The sequence below is a fragment of the Apis dorsata genome, unplaced genomic scaffold (genome assembly GCF_000469605.1).
Source record: "Apis dorsata unplaced genomic scaffold, Apis dorsata 1.3 scaffold_88, whole genome shotgun sequence".
NCBI lineage: Eukaryota > Metazoa > Arthropoda > Insecta > Hymenoptera > Apidae > Apis > Apis dorsata.
The window spans coordinates 686670-697808 of record NW_006263386.1 but is presented as its reverse complement, the minus strand read 5'-3'; positions in this window follow the sequence as shown (position 1 = coordinate 697808).

The window sequence follows — 11139 nt, the reverse complement described above, 5'->3', positions numbered from 1 at the left end:
CATTCTCTCCCTCCTCCCTCTCTTTCTCTTTCACTCCGTCCGTTTCTAGCCAGTTTCGCGCCACATCTTTCTCGCTCTATCTCGAACTCTGTCCCACTCTCTTTTCGAACACGGAGGAAGGAAGGAACCCCCTACCTCGAGAGAAACGTTCACAATCGGACTCGGTGTTTCGATAGAGATGCTCGTGCCTGTGTTTGCAACCCTCTCCATCGTCCCCTTCCTTTTTTTTTCTTTTTTCATTGCAGAGCACGCGAGCATACGCGGGAGAAGACACGCGAAAATCGTTGTAACAGGGGCAGACAGGACCCGTGGACGATGTCAAGATTGTCCTCGGTCCCGCTGCAATTAAAGTCACCTTTCATTTTGTGTACAGTAAGTGACTGCGTGTGCTGTGCATACAAAGTGTGGACGATGCGAATATTAAGATACAGAAGGTTTAGAAATTAAGTGTTGGAAAAAAAAATTTTTTCTTTTTTCTTTGATTGATTATTTCGTTGATCGAGTTGTTCTGTAGCAACAAGATTTTTTTTTTATATATGGAAATTAAAAGAGAGAAAAGAGTTTATGTCGAAAAATATTTTAAAATTATTTCAATGAATAAATTTTCAAAAAATATTCATCGTTACACACGTATAGTATATGATACAATGTTATAAGTGTCATATATATTATACAGAAATTATGAATTTGCGATGGATTTTATAATTGAAATTGGATGAGTTTTTGATATGAATCCTTCAATTTATATTAATATCAAATTTTTAATAAAAATCGCGAAAACAAATGATAAATTTTAATTGTTTCCTATTGCTCAAGAAAATCATCAAAAATCTAATTAAAATATATCGTTAAATCGAGAAATATTGGAAAATACCGGGGTTATATCATTACAGGGTTAATTTAATAATTAATAAGTAATAAAGATTAATGTTCTATCCGCAATTATCTTAATTCCTTTCAAGTGTTTGAGTATGCACCTTTGAGCTATAGTGTAAATCAATCTTGTTTGACAACTGGTTCATACTGGCAACGCATTGAAACTGACAACAGGGCCCGATCGACCACTTGGTAAATGGGAACGCGAGAGTGAAACGGCGATCTAGCGATCTAACGATCTACATCGGCTGGTTAGAACAGCGTTTCCCAACCTATTATATCGAACACTATGATCGTAAGTAATTTTTATGCATCAAAAGTTTTTTCCTTTTTTTTAGATTTCCTTCTAATGATATGAAAATATGATGACGTAGTTGTCATTCATTTAAACATAAAAAAAAGTGTTTCTCAATGTGTTATGAGACTTCCTTTTATATGGTCTTTTATAATATAGTGATTAATTTTCTCACAATTATATAAAAATGTATTTTTTAAAAACGAAGTAAGTAAACACGATCATTTATTTTTAAGAATGATTCAAGATCACAAGATTAGGTGTGAACAGTGGATATAAAATATTTAATATTGTTATAATTCGATAAATCTTTAATAATTATTTCATAAGTATTAAATAATTGTTAGATCATAATTTATATTTCCATATAAATTAATATTGCTGAAAATTTTCTATATGCATAATTGTGTAATAATAAAAATATTAATCGTGATTTTTATCAAAATAAATGTTCATTTGAATTTTTCATTTTTCATTTTTGATCGATAAATAAATAAAATAACTCGAATAATTTGTCTTGTAAGATATATTTAGTAATGACCTAGAAGATTTATAATAAAGAGATGATTGTTATTCTAAAATGTAAGTGTTACTATTTTATTATCAAATAAGATAATCTTAATTAATTAAACAAGATAAAATTATTAATTTGTACATAATCGTTGTTGTATATATTACATAAAGATATATGTATGTCATAAAGATATTCATGCATGATGGATTAGAAAAGTTAAACAATGTTAAAATTTCACAATATTCTCTCATGATATTTTTACCGAGCATTTTTGTTCTAAAAAGATAAAATTTATAAGTAAATTTCTACACAATGTAAAATGAAACATGATCTATAAAATGAATCAATATAGAATACACATTTTCTTCAATTAATATTTAGAAAATATATTATCCTATATATATTAATTATCTACTTAATATATAAATATATATATATATTTATAAACTTTTTTTCTTCACACCATCATAATATTATTTACATTTTTCAAAGCTAATCAGACTTAAGAAATGTTTCTATATCTGATAGAGTTCTAATGCAACGATTAATTTATTGCATTTGTAGATTAGATTCTAATGCGTAAATTGAATTCTTACTTCTAGTAAGAAGTAGGCCGTAGAATTTGCGAACCGGTTTCCTTAATGATAGAAATATACGAATGTCTCCTATAACTTTGAACTTTCTAGGATGTGAATAAAGTTTAGGAAACCGTCTAAAGATCTCTATTAATTCTTCTTACCTTCTCACGATTTTCACCTTCGTCAAAACACTTCTTTTGCATGTTCATTTAATTTATAGCATGAATTAAATTGTCATACTGATACGTATAATTTTCAGTGTTATACTACTATATATATTTAAATGAAATATCGTGACACTGATGTGCCACATATGAATTACTTATAAATTCTGCAGGATATTAAAATTTTTTTGGATGAAATTGAAAATAAATATTTATGTGATTAATGGTTCCAAAAATAAATTGATAAATTTATCCTGAAAAAAAAAAGTATCAATTAATAAATTTTACTATACAAATTTTCTAGTATTCTTTGAATTAAATTATACAGTAAATACAAATTCAAATGTGTTCACAAACATTATAAACACTTTATATTTTATCTTCTTTAAAAATTATAAAATTGGCATAAATATCAATTTAAAATATTTTTATGGTTCAATAAGATCAAATTATAAAACAAAATCATCTATCTATCATATTTATCAACTAATTGTAAATTATTGAACGTCGTTTGTTTATTAAGAATCCGACCATATTCTCAACATATCTGCAACATATTCTCAAATTTCACTAAAAAATTATACCCTTTTCGAAGATACCTTGAACCATCATTATTTTCGTTACGTAACGCACAGCAATCTGAAGAGACACGTTGCTGCAACACGTTGCAAAGAAATATTTCCACGAATGCACAAATGCAGAACACACTCGCATAAAATCAGCAAAGAGACGATCAAGAACTAGCAAGGGTTGCGACAGAATTTCACCTGGTCTCGCGTTATCTTTACGTTAAATCTTGAAAAGGATACGTTACATATGCAGCCAGAGATATACACAGATATATGTACACATACGCGTTGTTTCTGCCAAATATTCTCATTATTGTAAGATAGCTGGCCTGTACTTGTGCAAAACGTGAAAGAAATTATGTTATCCATTGTCATTCTCGCTATTCAGCCATTTTGAAAAGGAAACTCGTATTTGGGACGAATTTTCACTGTCCTCGTCTATTTTCTTCGAATTTTTTTCCTTCGCCTCATTCCCTGAAACTTATATGGGAATATTGTTAAATCAAAAGGAAAACAAAGTACACGATTCCTCTATGGAAAGGAAAGGGTGGACCGATAAGGTGATTGTACCAACCTAGATGTCATTTTTACCTGTTGCAGGTGAATTAAAAGTCATTTAATTAGTCGTAAGCTAACTCTTGAGGATTTCACATCGTTGATTAGTCGGTCACGGAAATTTTTCCGTCGTTATTAAGGACTTCGATGCCATATTTTTTCATTAATATTTTTCATTAATATTAATATTAAATTTTTCAAACAAATTTTAATTGTTGAGAGATGAAATGATATGATATTCAATTGTTATTTTTTGCAAATTAATTTAATATTATAATTTGCAAATATTATAATTTTTATGAAAGTTTTCTGAAAAATTGTAAAAATTACAATTATGAATATAAATTAAAATATTCTTTATCCCAATTTATTCCAATACGATTTCTTGTATCGAATAATGGTGATATTTTAATTATAAGATATTAAAAATAAATGGAATAGCCAATAGATAAAATAAAATAAATATAGATAAAATAAAAGATATAAAAAAAGTTATGTGGACATAAAAAAGAATTAATTTGAGTTTTATTATATATTTATTTTTTGTAATTATCTGTAATTATCTATGAATTTTTAATTTTATTTATTTATAAAAAAATTATATATATATATAAAGTTGAAGATCTTGAAAAAGATATAAAAAAGTCAAATATGATTATTTGAAGATTATTGAAGATCCTTCTGTGACAAAAAACTTTTTATTTCTTCATTAATAATTTAATAAAATAATTTAAATGATTATCTTGGATAATTATCTGGAATTCACATCAAAATAAAAGAACATCAGAAGAAAATTTGATAATACGAAATTATTTAAATTTAAAAATAACAGATATCATAAAGAACGCAAAAATGTAATTAATTTGCATATACATTTATAGCACCAAAATATTTAAATTTATCGTCGTGTCAACATAATAATCGTTCTATATTGATAACAAATAGCATACTTACATCGCAATGTCGTATGATGAAAAAATATAGAAAGTCAACCTCTCAGATTTATGCTTAGGTTGCTTGCCATGAAAATATTCTCACATGCATTGCAAAATAGCAGTGACTAGGAAATAATATCAATCAATTCGTATTAATCAACATAAAGATTGTATGATAAAGATACAATAAGAATTATATCAATATTGTACACATTATATATAAATACAAACTATTAAGTAGAATTTAATTTTATTGTTATTTAAATTTTATTTCTTTTACGTCGTTTATTTTATTTCATATTGTTTATCTAATAATGAACAATTAATTTTATTTTGAAATATACATTTAATGATTTGAAATATATTATGATTTTAATATAAGTAATATTTTAAAAATGAAATTTATAACTACTAACTATAATTATATATTATTTATAGATAAAAAAGAATATATATTTATTAAAATATTTTCTTCTATAATTATATATTATAATTTTAGAATTATAACAATTAATGTTTCAATTGTTTTCTTGTTTATTATTGATAGATTTCTGAAAAATATTTTCAAAAATTCATCTCAATTTTTTTCTTATGTCTCTTTTCAATTAATCATATCAAATTGAAATCGCCATTTATATTTTTAAAAATTAGTTACGTGTATTTTGAATTATTACTATTGCTTGATTAATCCTTGGCCTATTAATTCCAAATTGAAAAGAATAACATTCTTGCATAAAATCGAGTCTTATTACTCCTTTTTCAATCATTTACATTTATCATGCAGGATCAAGCAGTAAAGTTTTCCTCGAATAAGTATTGAATAATGAAAAATAAATTTTTCATTAAAATCTAATTTAATTAAAGTAAAATTACATTGATAAACTTATTATATTAAAAAAATGTCAATAATATACAAATATCAATAATATTAATTGTTAAATTTAAAAATTTGAAAGTAAAATATATAAATTCTTACATAATCTCTATCTAAAACGGAGAAATACCATTTTTTCCTACGATCAACGTTTTTGTAAGAAGAAATTGATAGTTTGCTTGAAATCACGCTATATAGAAATTGTAAAGAAGAATATAGCCTGTCTATTAGAATTGATTATAGTTGAAAAGTATAAAAGAAAACAACTGTTATCAACATACAGATTATTTCACAACTTATTTATAACTGATTTATAATTGAAAATACATAATATTTAAATGAATAATTTTTAACATAAAGTAAAATCGTGAAAACAATTTTTATTATTGTTCTTCTATTCTTTCTTTTATAGTTTTTCCAAAAAAAAATTATATTTGAATAAAATAATAATAACTTTTGATTTTATTATAATTATAATTATTATTATTTGATTATATTCATATAATTAAATTGAAATGAAAATACATAAAAGATTATGATAAAATTACCTATTATTTGAATAAATTAAGCAAATAATTATTTGAAAATAAAGATAAAATATATTATTTCTAAAATATATAAATAAAAATAATAAAATAATTAATTTTCTCAAAATATTATTTTTTATTCTTATTTCAAATAAAATGTGAACCTGAAAAACCTGAATAAGAAATCTATACAAGGCTCATTAAATATTCTCATAACCGAGAAGATTCAAATCTTGAAATGAAGACCTCTTAATTGGATCTTCCTCTTCTATTAACCTTTCACGAAAAGTGTCATTTAAACACCACTGTGAAAAAGTAGTAATGAAACGACTTCGTATAAATCAGATAGAGTATCATACAATTAACACACAAATATCCTAAAAATAGCGATTTTATAAGTTAATTACACTAAAATAACCTGTTTTATGAGCTAATTACACTAAATTTCTTTCAGATAGTAAAAGATAGATAATTATTTGGAGACAAAGATTTTATACAAAAGAAGCATTTTGAAAAATGTTAATTAAAGTTAAAACATAAATTAATCCTTTCTCTTATTTAGAAATTTATGTCAGTTCTTATTTGTAAAAATTTTTAATAAAAATTTCAATTTTTGTAAATAAATTTATAAGCGATTAAATAAAAAATAAAAAAAATAAAAAATAAAAGCGTAAAATAAAAAAAATTCTTAATAAAATAATTTAAATAATTCTTTTTATAATCTTATAATTAAATAATAAACCGAAATAAAAAATTGATCATTATCTATTATTAAATATATAAAATAATTATCTTTTTTTAAAGTTATAATCTTAAAAATCCAATAATTTTAAAAATTTTACTAAATAATATTAAATTAAATTTCAGATTTAAATTATTTAATATCTATTCACAATGATGTTCACAATCTTTTCTATATTTCAAGATAAAAAATTAATATCTTTTTTGATTGATATAATTTTATAAAGAAATATACACCAAATTTCTTAAAAATTACTTAACATTCACCATTCTAATTCTTTTTTATATTCTGAAATGAAAAATTACTTCTTTCTTAATTAACAAGAAATTTTAGACTTAAATTTCTTAATATTCACAATATATACTTATTTTCATATTCATAGATAAAAAATTATCCAATTAAAAAAAACCAGACCAATAGTTAACGAATCATAACGCGTTGATTGTCAGTTAAATTTCCATAATTATTTTTCGAGCATATTTTTGCCAACAATAAATCTTTCTTTCTTCATTCAAAGATACTCAACACATGTACTTACTTACGAATCTTTCTCGATATCTTCTCATGTGAACATAATGTTCATTCTCTAGGAAGAAATCATCGATTTTCTTAATTATCCGAAATTTCGCAGAAGATGATTGAAACAAAACACCGTGACTAAGGCATAATATTTTCGATAATCACTAATTGTTAGAAAGCTGGACACCGTAACTCGCGCGAATTAAAAAGTGAAAGTAATTTTTCATTACGATCCTCTTTTTCGTCCTTCGCTTCATTTCCTCCATCGATGCTGCAAATTCGATAATGTTTGACAAAAATCATCTATCTTTCTTCTTTCTCATTTTCTTTTTCTCTTCTTTGTTTTCTTCTTCTATGTTATAACATGCTGGTAGTGTAGATATTTGTATATATTTCTTAACACGAAAGCTATATTTCTAAAATGCAATACCTTCTTTTTAAAGAAATTCTTTTGATTTTCATTTTTCAGACGTTTCAGACGATTCAGAAGATGCTGTTTTTCCAATAATTAAATTGTATCTTCATTGAGACAATAATAAATTGTTGAATGTTATTGTCTAATAAAATCAAAATGATATTTGAATTTTGAGTAATCATTTATATAAAGATTTACATTTTAATGATCTTAAAATATATTATCAAGATCAATATTCTGAGAATTTTATTTATAATCGTTGATTGAATTTTAGAGATATATGTAGAAATATTCCTTTACATTAAAGTCTTAGAAATATTTAAAATAAAATAATAGATAAAAGAGATTGCCGCATTTTAATCTCAATAATAAAACATAGCACTATGAATTTCATACATTTTATGTTTCATTCATTCATTTTTTTAATGCTTTTTTTATGCAAAAGTTAAGATTTTTTCATTATTTCTTTAATATTTATATGATATTTTGGTGATAAGAAGATAAAAAAAATGTAAAATATCAACAAAAACTTGTTGCTTCGATGAGGATGTTTAAGCCCCAAGGTTTTAATCTTTTTAATTTTTTAATCTTTATCTGAAAATTGTAATATATATTAAAAATGTAATATATGAAATATTTGTTGTTGTAAATAAATTCAATTTCGTTACATTGAAATAAAAGTCACTGAAATTAAAACATTTTATAAATTATATCGTTTTAATGCATGTTGCTTAGGTGCCATACCGTTTATTAAAACCACGTTTACATTAAACAATTTTTGATCAATCAAACAAATTGATCTTCAAAATCATTCGTGTAGATTAAATTTCAAACAAATAAACAATTGAAATTAAGCAATTTGATGCGTAACTTGTCTGATATGAACTCAATTTAGAGGACAATATAAAACAAAATTGCCAAAATTCTTCTTATTACTCCTTTACTTAATTTATCTTACTTAAAAGCAAGATACTTTGAAATCATATTTAAATAAAAGAAGTTATATAGACAATTATTACAAAAAAAAAGAATTTACAATTTTACAATTTTACAATTTTACAATTTTACAAAAAATATACAATTTTTACAAAAAAAGTCAAGTATTAATCCAAGACTGAATTTGACATAGTTTCGAAGTGAGCATTGCACCGATGCAACATTGCGATCTAAAGGGTTAACGAACTCAAAATGGCGATCAAACAACATATGGAAAATCGATACAGAATGTCGTGGGCGAAGGATCACAGGCCTTCTCAATGATTCGTTTACCTCTACGAACTGTTCTCGTCAGTTTCTCGTGATTTGAACGAGACAATTCGAGTTTAGGATACTTTATTTTTGCTTTAATTCATCTGTCTGTGGTATACATACAGGATGGTCCCTGCAATGAAAATTGCTTTAATAACATTATAAATACCGGTTACAAATCACGAAGGAAATTAGTACGAATTAATACGGTACACTGCACCGTGATTTTAATTATTTTCTTATATTCTGTTGTTTCCTTTTCTTTTTTTTTTTAATTTATAGTTATCCACGTGTCTTTTTGTTAAGCATACATTTTGGCAGTTTTAGCTATGCAAAATAGTTATTCGTATAATAATGTACAATTAAATTGGAGAAATAATTGGATGGGAATATTATTTAAACGAAAATAATTATTTTCATACTTCATTTTTGAAGGAATCGAATTTGGATTTTCACGGAGTATAATACATGCAACTTCGTATCTGTTGCATATAATTCGGTATTTTTAATTCAATATTTATAAATGCTAGCGTTAATATAATGTAAGAATCGAAAAGTGTTCTTTTACATTATTAAACTTAGCGATAACTGAGATTGATTAAAATAGAATATCATATAAAAATGATCTTTTGATTAATATAATACACACGATGTTAATGAAATATGTATTACTAGGAATAGATCTACGTGAAATCATTTGTTTAAATATATAAGATATCTCAATTATCGTAAACCCTTGAATATCTTTGTTGAAAATATGGAAAAAACGTTTAGGAATAAGAGCAACGATTGAGCAAAAAAATATGTACAAGATATCTATCACAATTGAACAATATTATTAATATTATAACAATATATTGAACAATTTTTAAAATAGTTAGAGATGGAAAATATTATCAAGAAATAAAAGTAGTTTCGAATAATGCATAACTCTATATTTAATATTAATATTTTGAAATCAATTTTCAAAGTTGAAAACTGATTTTAATTTTAATATTTATAATAATTATTTTGAAACTAGTTTTTCATAACTTTTACATCTATCATTTTTAAATTTTATCAAAATTAAAGATAAAATATCTTCTAGCTCAGTTAATTTTTAATTTAAATATTTTAACACTTTCAAAGAAAATAAACAATGCATTGAATATATAATAACATATGAAAAATATACATTAAAAAAATATATAATTAAAATAAAACTAATCTTTGAAATCTTTTTATGCTTAAAGGATCTATAAATACTATGAAACTATTTATTATTACTTAATAAAAAGTTTTTTCCTATTTCCAAATATTTTAAATATATAATTCCCTTAAAAAATCTTTTAAAAATGTATATACAATAAAATTATCATTTAAAAATAAAACAAATATTTATTTGATAAAATTAATTCGTTATACTAAGCACAAGAACAAACTTAAATTGTATAATATAAATTACACTACGTATTTTCTAGATTCAAATCATTTAAAAAATTATCTTATTCCTTTGAATCCATGTCATCCATGTTTCCTTTAGAAATTTTTGACACGTTTATAAATGTCAAAAATATTCAAGATGTTCAAGAATGGTGAAACATCTTATATTTACGTAACGCTATACTTATTTGAAACAACGATATATTTATCATAGTGATTAAAATGAATACGAATTTAATTAATATTAATAATCAATGATGATCATTTTCAAAACAATGAATCAGCTCGCTTAATTAAAAGGAAAAAAATAGTACTATCTTTTTTTTTTTTTTAACAACATTTCTATAGTGTGTCCCAAGTTTTTCCATAATAATTTAATCAGTATATTATTTTTTATTATATAAATAAGAAAAATATAATATAAACATATATACAATATAAATATAAATTGTTTAATCTAATCTTTATTAAAAAATTATAACAAAAATAGATTGGCAATATAATCAGTAACTATTAATAACTTCTTTCGATAAAATTATCTTCTACGAATAGATACTTATTATTATTTATTATTCTAATAAAATCTTCATTCTGATTTCTTCTTTTATCTCAATGAATCATTTCATCATCAATTTTCATTTCGCAATTTTTTTTTTTTTTTTCTATTTTTCTTTTCCTTACGCATAAACACGACGAGTTTTTACATCTTTGATAAATGAACAAACGACTTACGTTTATATATATAAATTTTTCTTCGTTCACTTCAATAAAATATACCGAGAAAATTTGCCTTGAAAAACTTGAAACACTCTATTCTCCATAAAAATGAAAAAAAAAAAAAATATCACGCAACAGAGATCAATCGATCAATGTTAAAAGGAACAGGACGAAGCAGCATACAATAAT